This window comes from Camelus ferus, chromosome 24 (genome assembly GCF_009834535.1).
Source record: "Camelus ferus isolate YT-003-E chromosome 24, BCGSAC_Cfer_1.0, whole genome shotgun sequence".
NCBI lineage: Eukaryota > Metazoa > Chordata > Mammalia > Artiodactyla > Camelidae > Camelus > Camelus ferus.
In genome coordinates this window covers 6,693,073-6,709,099 of record NC_045719.1, presented here as the reverse complement: position 1 = coordinate 6,709,099, position 16,027 = coordinate 6,693,073, and the positions used below count along the sequence as shown (strand labels likewise).

Here is a 16,027-nt window from a genome sequence, read left to right as displayed (position 1 = left end):
AGCCAACCACGAAAAGAGCTAAGAAAAGACAGTCCCTGAAGAGGAGGCAGCAGATGGAAGTGCCCCAAGGCATTAATGAACTTGGTCTGTTTGAGAAGGAAAAAGAAAGCTATTATGGCTGGAACATGCTAAGAAGAGAAACATGTCATGTGGCTGAAGAGTCAGAAAAAGCCAAGACCACGTAAGACCTTGCAGACAGGGTAAAGAGACTTAGAATTTTATCATAAGTGCCAGAGGGAGCCCAAAAGGAAGTTAAATGACCCAATTTATTTTTTAACATCACTCTGGCTACTGTCTGAAGAATAAAATACAGGCTGTCCATTGGAGAAGGCAGGAGGCTAGTTTGAACTCTATGTTAGTAGCCTAGCCAAGAGCTGTTGAGTGTTGGAAATAGGGCAACAAGGATTTAGAAAAAGTAGTCATACTTCAAATATAATTGGACAATTGACAATACTTCCCTATGCATTGAATTTGAGGAAAGCAAGAAGGAAGGAAATATAAATGTATTATGGGAACTAGATTATCTATAGCATATTTCAGTTCTAAATCAATTATCTGTGCATAACATATTTCTATTTTTTCTAGAGCTATTGAATAATAAAGTTGTATATTTAAATACCATCTATTTTTAAGGTTCATCTGTCCTCATTACTGGTATTTTTTTTTTTAATGAATTCAGCTTCAACTGCTCTATTGAGTAAGCCAGGAAAGTTAATAGCTTACAGATGAATGGGCTGTCAGTGCAGAAATTCACTACCATGTAATATTAAAATATATTGATTTTTTTTTAAAGAAAGAGACCAGACTTGGTAAAATGTGACAAATTACAAGATACTGAAGTAGTGATATTTAGACTTTAGTGTTATAAGGAAAAAAAGAGTCAATAATATTTCTCATTTACTATACAATGACCTCAGATACTTGTATCTTTTGCTAGTAGTTGAAGGTTCATAACCATTAAGCACAAGTTGCAGCTTGATCTAAAGAGACACGGTTTTGTACAAGAGGATAGAGTCCTACACTCTGTTCACTTGGATTTTACACAAATTCTTCTTTCTTATGTGGAATCTCTTAGCTAAAGATCTACAACTTAGAAAAGAAGCTCAGAAATTATTTTCATCTGTGAACAATTAGCACCCTTTTTCACCATTCCCAAGCAAACTGCAACAGTTCAACACCTGCTGTTTGTCCCTAGGTGTTCATACAATTGCTAGTGAATCAAAATCAAATAGCCAACCATTATATACCCCACTGCAAGAAGCAGTGGAAACAAATAAATAATTTTCCTTGGCTTTCTCAGTGGCAAAGATTAGGAGCCACGACTTAAAAAGTAAAATGTTGAGTTAAGTGGCCTCTTTGAACACTCATGTAAACCTTCTCCAAAGAGTTTAACTTTACATTCCCACCTAAATCTGTTAGCATATTAATCTACCCCTCCAAATGTGAAATTTCATAATTAAAGTCAGATTTGATGAAGTAAAGATCTGCAGAATCATCCAGGTACTTAACTTTATTTTGATTTGTATAATTCAAGTGAAAATAAAGATAGTAGTCAGTGATTAAAAAATGTGACAAAGCTGAGTATGAATCCTGGCCCTGCTAAGAATAGCATTATAAACTCAATATTGTCAACAACTGTTTTTCCCTTGAAAAATTAAGACAATGATGGAATTATCCTCACATTCATGGTAAAGATTGAAGTACAAAAATATATTGCAGGTGCTTAGCAGGACGCTCTCAGTTCTGCTTGCCTTGTGTTGGCGACTATCGCCAGGCACCATTTTTTGCTGCGTATGGCAAGATGCCTACCAGCGGCTCACATTTAGCCTCCAAGGATCCCCCTTAATTCCCACACTGAATGTCTCCTTCAAAGGCCCTAGAGTTGATCCCACATGCTTGGATTGAGTCACTGAGATACTATGTTCTGATTGAGCTGGACAGGACTACATGCACACCCCTGGATTTAGGAAGAAAATCCAGAACCTCCCAAATCTCATGGACTGAGGAGGGTGTTTCCCCAGAGGATCACAGGTGTCTGCCATGTAATCCAAACCCTACACTCTATATCCCCTAACTACGCATATCACTTGAAGTTTCTAAAGTTCTCTGTGTCTCTGGATTCTCAATTATAAGATACCTTATAAAGTTGCTGTGAAATTTTAAAAAATTGTATACATATACATTAAACAAACTAACTCACACTGGGCACATAGTAGGTACTAAATACATGTTAATTCTCTCTCTCCCTGTTCTTCTTTCAGGAGTGATACAAAATAAACATAGCATGTATTGATGCTTAAAGACAGCTATGTCTTCACTAATTTTTTTTTTTTTTTAACTATTGCAAGCTCAGAGCCATCCATTATTTCCTAATATTTCTTGGTTTTAAGCTACTTCATCATCCTGGTCTCTTTAGTCTTTCATTATCCCACTTGAAGTGTAGTGCACAGATCAGAAATCAGTATTCTAGGCATTTCAGTGGGAAGTTGGCTGTAATCTTCTTTGAGATAAAAGTGAAAACACTTTCACTGATGGCACCTGAGATTATCATGATGGTGCGGCATTTTATTCCCCACAGATATATGAGCCAATTGAAACCCCAGACTTTGTCTACAAGCTCTGCTGGTAACCTGTCCTCCTTCTGACCTGTGTCTGTGAAGCTGCCCTCTGGGGCATATCCTAGGAAATTCATTCCTATTCAGTGTTACCCTTTTAGACTTTGACAATTATTTATGCTTATCAATTTGATTAGTGACAACATCCTTTTCAGTATGGATCAACCACTTATCAAAACTTTATGGTATATACAAATTTGACCAGTGTTCCCTAGTATCTTTATTCTCAGTAAGAACAAAACCAGGACCCAGCAGACGATGGTCCTTCAGCACAGCACATGTTTCCTTCTGACCTGGCAGTGGTCTCACCAGCAGCATCCAAGTCATCCAGTAAATCCTGAATCCTACTCAAGTACTATTATCTAACTGATATGTATCTTGTTTATAAAGGACTATGGTAATTAACCACAGCAGGTTCTATCCAGTGGCTGCGTACATACAATGTTGTCAGTTTTATCATTCACCCAGCACTGCCTATGCCTTTGTTTGTCACCATTTTCTTAACACTTCTTTCACAAGGAGCTTCTTCGTGTAAGAATTCCCAATGTTTAATCAAAGCAATTAGCATCTAGGCAGTATGAACAGAGGCACATCTAAGCAACTAAATGTCAGGAAATAAAGGTTATGGACACTAAGACAGTATATCAAATAGATTTCAGATGAATTCAATAAAAATCAGATGTAGACAAGAGGGCTGAAAACCAGACTAAAGAAAATTTGAGTTTCAAGTGATGTCTGTTAATTGATTCTGTTCCCAATGGAGCAACCGGATGGCCTCACTGTCATGGAGAAGAAAAGGTCATTTATCAAAGCTGCTCTCCACAAATAAAGCAGTTTGACTCACCTGTGTAACAAACATATTGCAACCCAAAAAACTTTGTTGTGAGACCCCTCCAAAATGATGTTACCCTTAACAGTTGAAGTCATTGAGCATAAGAACATGAGGGTGTGTCCCCAGACTCCCACTAGTAACCCAGATCAGTGAGGGCAGCCAAATACTCTCGGAGCACATGAAATCTGCTCTAGAAACTCCACAGAATTGTAGAGAAGGAAGACCTGCCGGAGAGAGGGTTTGGTCCCTGAAGCTGTACAGGTGGGAGAGAGGCCACAAAAAGTGAGCATAACCAATAACATGACCTTATTTGTATTTCTTAGCTAGGGAGGACCTGGGGACATTTGGAGATATATACATATGTGTATATATATGGTTAGTATAACCAAAATACTAACAATGACTCTGGCTAAGGATATTTATGGACATAGAGATTATAAATAATGAGTAACTTTTTTATTTGTGCATCTATTATCTATGTTATTTTTAAGTTTCCTATAATCAAACAGGATTTTTTAACCAAAAAAACTATCATAAAATGAATTTATGACTAACAAAACATGGCAGGGTTCCCACATGCTTCATTATCAATCTGCCTGTCCAATAGGCAAAGTGGTTTAGTCTTGAAAATTCTGCTCAGTGCAAAGAAAAAGCTGTTTGAAACAAAGTTGAAAGTAAGGTGTCCTATTTTAGAAGAAGAAAAACAACAGCAACCACAAGCCACAGCTAATAAGGACACTAAGATATCCTTGCTCACATCCAAATGTACCGTCTCATTCCCTCTCCAATACCTTCCTACCGGCTGTCACAGGCATGCAGCAGCTTTCTAACCACCCTGTGAGTCAGCTGCTGTTGTGTACAGGCGTGTAATTACAGCAGTACAAACCAGGAAGGGACATGCAATAACCCGGTCACGCCGGAGCCCTGCCTGTGTGGGAGGCTGTAGGAGGGTTATAGACGAGATGACCCCAAAATAATTTATATTTCTATGAATACTAATTCACCAAGACTGGTTCTGAAATCTACACAAAGTAGCAAACTGTAGAACAGCACAAATTAATCAGCTAAAGTTCAAAAAGGAAACAAACAAAACCTCTTACACAGCTCCACATATTCCCAATGTAGTCATAATGATTAAACTTGTAACACTTGAACTTTTGAACGGGAATGCTTAGGTTTATTTTGCTTCTTAAGATTATACTGAAAGAATGAGAGAATAATTTCTTTTTAAACTCTCCAAACTGTGACTTGATTATAAAATGCGTTGTGTTCTTTTTTCGGGGCATCGCAACACCATTCACTACCAGAACCAAAGACATAGGGTGTAAGCAGAGAGCAAACTTCTGAGTTCACAGCCAAAGTGAGGTCAAAGCACACCCAGGATATTTTTCAGAACATAAATGACTTACATTTAAAGACACTACAGGAGGAAAGTGCTTCACCAACTCCATGTTTGCCAGACAAAAGGAAGGAAGGAGGGAAGGGCCTTAAATAAGAACCCAGGTGGAAACAGGGGTTTAAATAGAACTACTCAGGAATGTAACAGGGAAGAACAAATCTGGCTCCTATTAGATCTGTTCCTTTAGCTCTAACCCTGTGCTCTGTTTCCTATGCTTAGTCATGCTGATTCTGCACCTTTTGTAAAAGAATGCTGCCCACAGCCTGAAATAAACAGGAGAGCCCATTCTCAAGGCTCTGAACTTTAAGGGTATAACACTTTTCCATTCATATAGGGATTAAAAAGCTGCAGAACAGAGAATAACATTTGTCTGGTTGGAGGTTTACAGGAACACCATGACCTGACCTACGTGGACAGCTGCAAGAACAAAGGATTCCAACACTAAGACGTTTGCAACAACCATCCACATCCCCTCCCCTTTTTAGTGTAAAAGGAGCCTGAATTCTGGCTTGGGTAAGATGGTTCTCTAGGACATTAGTCCCTCACCTTCTCCATCTGCTGGGTTTCTGAGTAAAGTCACTAGTCCTTGCCTCAACAACGCATCTCTTGATTTATTCACCTGTCGTGCGGCGAGCAGTACAAGCTTGGATTGGTAACAGGAAAAGTAAGCAGTGTCAGAGACATATGGGCATTTCAAGTTAATTTTCATCTTGAATTGCAACCAAATACAAAGCAAGTGTAGTAACCACTATAAATTAATGCTGATTCACAAAAATGGAGATTTTAAAAATTAATAATAAAGTTTTTATGTTTTCTCCCTTCTGAATCTGACTTCTGGAGAAGACATAACCCAAATATTATAAAATAAGGAGTTACAATTCATTTAAGAAACATTTATTATTCCCTACAATTTCCAAGTTAATTTGACAGACATTGCAGGGGATTTGGAGGAATAAAAGAGACTTGATATGTGCATGAAAGTTGTAATTTAAGATTCATTATGATAAATGACACTTCAATAATTCAAAGAACTATAAGATTTTAAAGAGAGAAAGCCACCACTTTCAGTCAAAGTGTATTAAATGGTATCATGAACAAGGTGGCACTGGGCTTAGAACTTAAACAACAGCTAGGACTTCAACAGCAAGAAATGAGGGGAAACTGTTTAATTCAGGCAACACGTATGAAACTTCTTCTGTGAAGAAACAGGAGTGAACAGGGCCACTGGCCGAAGGACTCATGAAATAATTAATAGTAGAGTAGGCAGTTACTAGAGTGTGAGGAATTTTACATGGAAGTTTAAGGAATTGATGTAAAACTGAGTCATTTTGTTTTTTAAGGAAAGGAGTCTGAAATAAAAATCAAGATCTAGGCCACAGCTTCTTTATCCAGTCGTCTGTCAATGGACATTAGGTTACTTCCATGTCTTGGCTATTGTAAATACTGCTGCCATGAACACTGGGGTGCATGTATCTTTTCAAATTAGAATTTTCTCTGGATATATACCCAGAACTTATTTACAAAACAGAAACAGACTCACAGACATACAAAACAAACTTATGGTTACTAAAGGGGAGAAGTGGGGGGGGGGGGCGGAATTAGAAGTTTGAGATTAGCAGATACAAACTACTATATACAGAATAGATAAACAACAAGTCCTACTGTAGAGCCCAGGGAACTATATACAATAGCTTGTAATAACCTATAATGAAAAAGAGTATTTAAAAAGAATGTATTTCTATAACTGAATCACTATGCTGTACACCAGAAACTAACACAACACTGTAAACCAACTATACTTCAATTAAAAATCAAATCTAGTGAAATTAATTTGCATCTCATGACGAATTGAACAGGAGAGCAATTAGAAGTAATGTGACCCTCTCAGAACTAGAGCTAGGTAGCAAGATGGATGGGGAATGAGGTGGAAGAAACTTACTGAAGAGGATGTGCTACTTAGATCAGATGCTGAAAACGAGAGAATATGAATAAAAGAAAGAAAAGGTCTGAATTCTTTGGAGTAATAGTTGGAGCTAATTTGATAAATGACAACTTCTAGAGAAACCATGTAGTAAGATGGAAAAAGGAAGTTGAGGGAAACCTTTGGGGGGGGGGGTTGAGAAGGCGGAGATGGGGAAGCCAGAAAAATAAAAGCATCAGTGGAGTTTCAGAGAAGGCGAAAGCCAAGAAGCAGGTGGTCAATAATACCCAGTAATGCAGAGAAGAGGAGGATGAACAGAGGAAAACAAAGCTATCAAATTTCATGAATAGATAATTGCTAAATGTTGAGTAAAGAGTTTTGTACAAACTGTGCTTTGGGAGGAGGGGAGAGTCTAGAGCTTCAGGCAACACTCGTAAAGCTGGTTGTGGGTTCTGAGGCTGGTGCAGTGATCAGAATGGATGACCTGACAAGGTCCTGTGCAAGGAAAGGAGAATATGCTGAAGGGAAGTGGGATTTCAGAGCCTAAAATGCAGCCAAGCACAGGCCACAATATGGAATATGGGCCACGGGGACTAGAAGTGAACGTTTAGCAGAGAACAAGACAGATGCTGATTGTGATCAATTTTGCAAAATTCCGATGTCGCTTGCAATACTCCTTTTGCACATGGTTCACCATTTTCATTCTGGAATATGAGTTTGGTCTAAAACTAGAGTGGAGATGAGGGAGCATAAGCAGTGTGTCCAGGTTAGTTTTGTGAAGTTTTAGAATGAAGGGAAAGTGTGAATGATTTGCAATGACCAAGAAAGCTTATAAAGCAGTATTTTTATTACTTTACTTTTAAAAAGAGAGAAAATCTAGTTGAAAGGAAATTATTATATATGTAAATAAGAGAGGAAATTAATTTCTGAACCAAAATTTAGATGAGGTTAAAAAAAAACAAACACAGACATGATCTAGCACACGTTTAGCAGAACTAAACTTGAAACAGAAAAGGGATTAAAAAGAAAGAAAACTATTGACCAAAATGTTCTTAGTAGGGAAGATGGTGGGAGTAAAACTTTTGAAGCTGAGAAAAGTTTAAGAAGCTTTATTCTTCTCAATGAAACTGGATTGTACATCTTTTGCTAAAATTAGTAAGAGATAGGATGAAATTGCTGGCTTGAGGTGAATGGTAAATACAAGGAACAACTTGTGAGAAAACAGAAGTGATGTGAGAAGAGTAAAATGAGGTGAGGCAGCCAGGACAGAAAGGATGCAGCCAGACGCGTGCTGTGATTTTTCCCCTGCAGCGCTGGACAGTCCAGAAATAGCACCACATTTTGCTCCCATTCAGTGCTTAATTCTCCTGGATTTGCAATTTGACCCTCTGGTGTCTGAACTTTAATCTGCATGACTGCTGTCACTTCATTTTCTTTTGTGCTTTCCCATTTATAGCCACAGGCTGTGGTTTTATTTTTGTCAAAAAAAAATTTTGTTCAAGAAAACATCTGATTATAGTGTACACAAAATTGCCCTCCAGAGAGGAAGGGCTCTCTTTCTGTGACCAGGAGCTCAAGTGCAGACAGGGCCTACAGGGACTGAGTAAAGCTGATTCTCAACCACTGGCTGGAGTTCTGAGTGAAGTCTCCAGATCTGGGGGAAAGACTGCATGCAGGGTTGGCTTTAGCATACCAGGTGGATGGCAGAGATTTATTCTTTTTATGTAAAGGAGGTCAACGTTGAATGTTGCATGGAATTTTCTTTCAGGAATTCCATCCCCACCATTAATGAGGCTTATGGTTAAATAACCTCACTTATGCTTTCAAATTTCCAGAGTTTCTTTGGTCCTTGGAGAAATGCCCATTGAAGGCCTTAGGAGCCCTGGGGTTCCATCAACTGTTCCCTTCTCCCATGTACAAAAATGTGGAAACCCACGTATTGTGGCTTTATTAGCATGAGGAAATTAGTTCCAGCTTGGTAATGACCTGCCATCTTCCCTGAGACACAGAAGAATGTAGCCTGAGGCAAATCATTAGAGAAGCATTTGCATTTTTGAAAGCCATTATTAGGAAAGTTATACAAAGAGAAAAATAGACCTCAGAAGAGACAACAATGAAGGTCAGCTAAGGCCCTTGGATAGTTTCCAAAACCATCTTAAATGTTGTATTTTCAAATGAAATTTAGGCTGGAATTCCAATTATGACAACAGAAGTATCTTTTGAGTCCTGGTACCCCCTACTAAATAACAATTTATATTTTAATAAAACTGCACTGAGGGCATTATCAATCTCATTACATCTGACTTTTCATTTTAAGCCTGTGACCACATAAGCCTATAAGAGGTGGTTCATTGTGGAGGCTCACAGGATAGTTCAGTCCATTCCTTTTGTTCCCCATGGTTGTGATTTCCTTCCCAGGAAAGGTGGGTTGTCACATGGGACACATGCCTTAGCCTCCCCACCCCTTGCTGTATGGTAAAGAATGTCCAGAAGATAAGGATGAAGAAGAATCAGATTGCAAAACCGGATATTCTTCTTATGATATCAAGGTACCAAAGTGATCCATCAGTACAGGAGTACTTCCCTGGGGGTGGTAATCAAGGAAGACATTTTGACTGAAAAACAGCAAGCTCCCCCTTCACCCAGTCCTTCATCCAGCTTCCTGCACAATTCAAGTGTTAGAAGGATGAAGAAACTTACTGTTGGGATATCCAAATATCAGCCAATTAACCAATGCAATGCCCTGAATTCTATATATACCTTCCACACTTCTTTTTATTTCCTTACTATGGTGCTCTCAGCAGTTGGGGAATCTTAACACACCCTCCATCAAACTATGGGTGGCCTCCAGTCTTCAGGCTCTTCTCTCTCTTGGCCAGCAATCAGTGGGCCAAAAGACCAGGGCTGAAGGCGAGCCGTCTAGGCAGACTGCTGACCTGAACCCAGCCCCTGATCAGACCAGGAAGAAGCCAGTGCTTCTCTAATCACCCAGCCCCCAGTCTGGTCCTTCTCCCAAAGTCTGACACCTGCCTGCTAGATCCTGTGCACTGCCTGGGATATGAAAAGCGGTCGGAAAGCATACACTTCTTCCCCTTGAGTTTCTCCTAATAAACACTCTTCCAGAAAGCCTGGTGTGTGCCTTCGGGTCACTAGCTTCAGTTTCCTCAGTTGTTTTAATTAGTTCCAAGGATTTTCAAGTATTTTTAGATAATGACATAAAGTCAAAACACAATGGCTAGTGAGAAGATAATTAATGACAAGTCAAACTTTGAATCAGCTAGTGAAGGAATCAGCAGAGCGTAAGTTCCTGTCTTCCAGCTACAGAAAGCTGTTTACCATCCAGTGGGTAAAACGAGCAGTCTCACTTGTTACTCTGCCTGTCAAAGATTTCTCTGACAATGTTCTTTAAAATGAAATGTAGCAATGATTTTAGTTCAGTTGTGTTTACTTTTTTTTAATTTAACGCTGGCAGACACAAGAATTGTAACTAATACAGTTACTTGCAGTCCCAAGAATTCACGTATCAATTTCCCCAGCTCATCTCAAACCCATGTTTGATTGGAGTGAGGCAGTGGGATAGTAGGTAAGTGAGGCTGTGGTCAAGCCAGGCTGGTAACGTAGCATACGTTCTGCGCTTTATCTGGGATCCTGGAAACTACACTGTGGATGGAGAGAGAGCTAGAAATCCTATGCCCAGACATTAAGCCAAGCTGGAAACAACGAGGCTATCCAGATATCCCCAGAGAGAAAACCAGGAAGGAGGCTGGGGCATGCACTGCATCAGATAGAACTGATAGTTTTCTGTTGTCTCTATTCCTAACTTGTTTGATTGATCCAAGCACTTCTGTAGCAGCTCTGTCCCAGGATCACTGCTCCCTGACTGTCTCCATAGTCAGGCCTCTTGTCAGGGTCAAGAATGGGGTGAGCCAAGAGTGTCCCTTACATGGGACACAGCAGACCTGGCGTGGAGCTCAGCAACAGCAACGTGTGAAAGTCCGGGCAGAGAGGCAGGCGGGTGTCAGGGAGACCCAGCAGCTCGCAAAAGGCAGGCCCAGAACACGGACGAAGACTTCAGGGATGTTGTAGCTGAAAACAGATGTTCAGTCTGGCCTCCTCAGGAGACACTCCTTTCTCTAGGGAGCTTGGGGTTACTAGCAGGAAACCAAGGACCAATTCAGGTAAGGAGGAAAAGACAGTATGGTGGGCTGAATAATGCTCCTCCCAAGGAGGTCCCCCTCAGAATCCCCAGAACCTGTGAACAGGTTACCTTCCATGCAAAAGAGACTTTGCAGATATCCTTACATTAAGGATTTTAAGACCAGAAGATTAGCCTGGATTTTCCTGGTGGGCCCAGTGTAATCACAAGGGTCTTTGAAGAGGAAGCCAGGGCAGGGGGATTTAAGTCAGAGGATATGTGATGCAGGGAGCAGAGGCTGGGGGCTGGGTGGAGGGAGGAACAGAGAGAGAGAGATCTGAAGATGCTAGGCCCCACTGGCTTTGAAGATGGAGGAAGGAGGCCACAAGTTAAGAAATGCAAGTAGATTCTAGAAGCTCGAAAAGGCAAGGAAACAGATTTCCCCTTAAGGTTTCCAGAAGAAACACAACCCTGCTGACATATAACATCTTGATTTTAGCCCACTGAGACCTGTTTTGGACTTCGGGCCTCCAGAACTATAATACAATAAATTGTATGGTTTTAAGCCATCAAGTTTGTGGCAATTTGCTACAGCAACAATGGGAAACTGGTAGAAATGTGCATATATACCTGTTGTCATAAATCTGGTAGAATACAGTGTAAGGTGGTGTTTGGTTGCAAGGCAAAGGCCTAGAAATGTTAAAGTGGAACCAACAGCAACACTGAACTGGCGCCAAGCCACTGACTCCCTTTAGAACCAGACTGCCATACGTTTTTTCTACCTAGAGGCTCAACTGGCCCCAGAACCCGGTGAGATGCTGAACAAGAAGTTCAGCAATCAGTGGAACCACAGCCAAAAATCAACTCAGTCATCTCCGTGCCTGGTATGTTCCTTTACAGTCGTTCATCCATTCACTCAGCATCTCTTCCTTCACTGAACACTTAGTGAGCCAGGCTGCTCAGTGCTGAGCCAGCGCTAAGAATAAGATGGCTGAGGTTCCTGACCTCAAGGAGCCGCGAGTCATGATCCACAGAGCTGGTGTGACACCTTCTCTGGGAGCAACATTTTCCTTTTTGCTTATTGGGAACTGTCTACCCAAATAAAGCCAAAACAGCAAAACAGAGAGGCCCTGTAGACACCAAACATGCACGTGAGTGAGGCAGATTAAATACAGTGATGAAAGCAGAATTTCATGATCTGAGTACCTGAATCCTGTAATCCCCACCTCGGAAAAAAAAAAAAATGAGGAAAGCTATAAAACAATGTGAGTGAAAAGCAAAATGACATGGATATTCAGATTTTTAAAAAATATTCTCCTTCAGAAGCCCTGCAATCACACAAGAATCCCCTGTTGGAAGGCGGCAGAGAAAAATATATACCTTGAGCCTCAGGGGGAAAGTACAGGGCTCTACCAGGGACTTTACCGAGCAGACTGAAAGAGGCCGACTGCGAAAGTTGAACCATCTTGAGCAGAATGGAGATTCTAAAAAATGTCTGGAGAATCATATAGAAAGAATACTCAACCTCCAACTATAGGTTGGTTATTAGAATCAAACACACACACAAAAAAAAAAAAAAAAAAAGAAAAAAGGAAAAAGAAGAAATAAAAGTAGGGTTTCTCCAAAAGGTTGTAAAAGAAGAGAAGAGGGCAAGGCTAGGCGCTTTTCCTGTAAGGACTAAATAAATACTTTAGGCCACCAGGTGTCTGTCTCAACTCCACATCTCCACCATCACGGTAGGAAACTAACCGCAGATAATATGCAAGTGAACGGGTTTGGCCGTGGACCAACACAGTTCTACATACAAAACCAGGCAACAGGCAGTATTTGGCTCACTGGCTGTGGTTTGCCAACGCCCGCAACAGGCCCTCTTTACGATGAATTTAAAACTCAGACATCAGCTCAAATGCGTGACATTTTTGCCACCATCCCTTGCTGCCATATTCATGGATGAATTTCTGTGTGATGCTGAGCAAGTGACTCAACTTCAGTCAGCCTCTGTTTCCATCTACACCCTAAGATTGCTGTGAAGGTTGAATGAAGCGATGGATTAAAACAGGGCCACGCCTGACCCACACTAAACAAACAATAGCAGGCAGCTCTTGTCGCTGCCCTGGTCATCGCCCAAAACCAGTTACTGCACTGTGCTATCAACAGCCTTGCTCTGGCCACGGCCTCGGGTCTCTTTATCCATTGTTCTCCCCTGGTACTAGACTCCAAGCCCACGTACCTACCCTGTTCTTTGTCTTTCTTTGCACTATTCAGAGTTCCATACTCCTCTTTCTTGTTTCACACTGGTTTGTTTTCTTGCCTTTATAGCTAACTTTAAAAGCTCCGAAAAGCCAAGGCAGTTGTATAATAGCTTGAAGGACACAGCAGGCTATATCCAGTGCTCTAAGAGTTTTGTTCTGATTTAAAAATGAGTCTGAGGTGGGAAATAAAGGCCTCACCAGAAATAGTCTGTGAGGACAGAGAGAAGGTAAACAAGCTATTTCCAGAAGCCGAACAAACTGAGGGCTGTAGAAACAGGCTCAGGGACTCCAGGCCCAGGGCACTTCTGATAGTGCATATGACATCACAGGAGTACAGACTCCTATTATATTTTCTGAAAGCCTTAAGGTTCCTTGCATAGACTCAGACACCGTAAGCCACTGCAGACAGCACATAGGCACAGAGGGGGAGGCAGACGCTGCCTTTTGAAGTTATCAGTCTTTCTGGCACAGAAAAAGAGATGACCAGAATTTCTTCTCATTATGTGTACAAAATTCTTTTCTGGCCCATGCGTTCCATCTTCTTAAAAGTCAAGACTGCGTGTAGGAGTCCAAGGAATAAACCTCATTTGGGAAGTCAACAGCCACCTATTGTGTGTGCCCAGGACCTCCTCTTCTGTCTCCCCCACTGGACCTCCCACCCCACCATGAGGGCACATGCAGGAGGGGTCAGAGCTGGCTGACAGCTGGAGGGAAAAGCACAAGGTTTAACCCTGGGAGAGCCTGATACCTGATGCTAGATTCTTGGCTAAGGTAAGGGCAATGGGGGCTGTTCAGGATTTCTCGCCACAAAAAAAGAAGCAGTAATTACGTGACGTGATGGAGGTGTGAGTTAAGGCTACGGTGATAGACATTTTACAGTATGTGAGTGTTTGTCAGATCAACACTCTGTGCACCTCAAACTTACACAATGTTTTATGTCACTTATATTCTGATAGCTGGAAACTAACAGCAACAACAAAAATATAAACAAGGAGGAAGAAACAAATATCCCGAACTTTCTTAGAGAGCCACATTCAAACACTGTCGGCTTCCTGGACCATGAGGGTAGGATACATGCAAACCTGAACTCAAGTGAGGCACGGAACTATAAGTAGAATTCTCGTGGGAGAATCTTTGTTCACCCAGAGCCAAAGCAAAAAAGATACCTTTCTTTGGCACTTTCACTGAATCCCACATATTTTAATATGTAATGTTTTCATTGGTGGTCAGTTCTAACATGTTCTCATTTCCAATAGGGTATATTTTGATCCACAAATTATTTCATAAATACATGAAGATGTTCAACTTCACTCAAAATCAAGGAGGAGAAAATAAAAACAAGGTATCATGTAATTTCCTCTAATGGGCAAAAAATAGTTTGGGTGGGGATGTGGAGATGGAGAAATTCATACGTAGCTGATAGAAAGGTAAACTGACACCACTGTTTTAGAGAACAATTTAGAAACACCCCATAAAGAGGAGAGGCACAAAATCTGTGAGCTCACGATTCCAACTCCAGCATGTTTCCTAGGAAGTGTGCTCATTCAGGGGCACAGAGATGTTTGCCAGTCTCTGCAATCACAGAAAACAGTACGCAACTTAGCATGGACCACAACTTGTTCTTGCAGTAAATACTACAGACCACTTAAAATGAACAAACTAGAGCTGTGCATGTCAACAAGCACCTCAGAAGCAATGGTAAGTGGGGAGGAAACAGAAAACTGGAGAGAAAGGACACAATTCTCTGCGATACAACTCCTGTAATATTCAAGTTCCCCAAATGTTGTTTAGGATCTTTAAACATTCTATGTAGAAAAATACAGATAGGAACGTTGAAATGATATGAACAGATTCGGTCTCACTTTCAACTTAGAACCAACCAGAGTGAGCCGACCTCGCACCCCTCATCACGCAGAACACCCACTCCTAGTTGTCCTGCCTGCATGTAACTTCCCCAGGCAGCAGCGTCTAATCAGGGCATGGCTGAAGCTCTCCCTTTTTTCCACTATAAAGCTTGCCTCCACCTCTGCCTGCATTTGAGTCTCTGACAAAACACACGTGTTGCGGGCTGGCTCCCTAGCAAAGTCTGAATAAACAACCTTTGCAAATTCTCAAAAAAAAAAAAAAAATCAGAGTATTGATTATTCCACATAGAGATGCAGAAGGGCTTTGGGCAAGTATCACAAATGTTATAAGCTGAATTATACATACTGAATGAAGCTGATACGCTGACTGACAGCCAGTGAGACACTAAGACAAAAGACATGGACAGCACTAGCCGTTCCTGGGCCCACACACTGCCCCAGTTCCTTTGTCAGTCTCATCCTGGAACCTGGATGACACAACATACTCCAGTTATCACTCTAAAAATCTTCTCTCTTTAATTTTTAAACTGAGTTGAGTTAAATTTCTGTTATTGACAACCAAAAAATACTTCTCAGTAATCTTGAAAGGATGGAAGTTTCAGAAAAGTCTCCTTTCCTGCAACCAACAGGCATCCTGACCATGCAAACAGGCCTGTTTCGGGTGTAAGGGAAGCATATTCGGGGGTAGCATACCCTGCAGATTTCTAAGGAGGATAAAGGATGTCAGAGACTTGAAGATTCAAATTCAATTTAGAAGCAGACAAGATCCAGCGAGACCAAAGGCAAAGGTGAGACATAACAGTTTGTGGGGGTCTCCTCCTTCTCTGGGAGGAGAATTGAATGTCTGCCTGGCTAAGGCCCCCTCTAGTCACCGTGTCACTGGTGTGTCCCTGTGTCCAGTTGAAAGATAAGTCCTCTGCAGTTTCCTACGAAACCAAGTCCTGAAGAGTGTCTGGAGTTCTCCTCCAGCTGATGGAGCAGCCACTAAATTATTCCTATCAATTAGGC

General features: G+C 41.1%; 1 protein-coding gene across 19 annotated transcripts in view; it reads right to left on the bottom strand.

Moving 5' to 3' along the window:
• METTL4 (methyltransferase like 4) overlaps positions 1-16,027 on the bottom strand; it is a 426,540-nt gene that overhangs the window by 73,264 nt on the left and 337,249 nt on the right. The gene's annotated exons all lie outside the window — the stretch shown is intronic.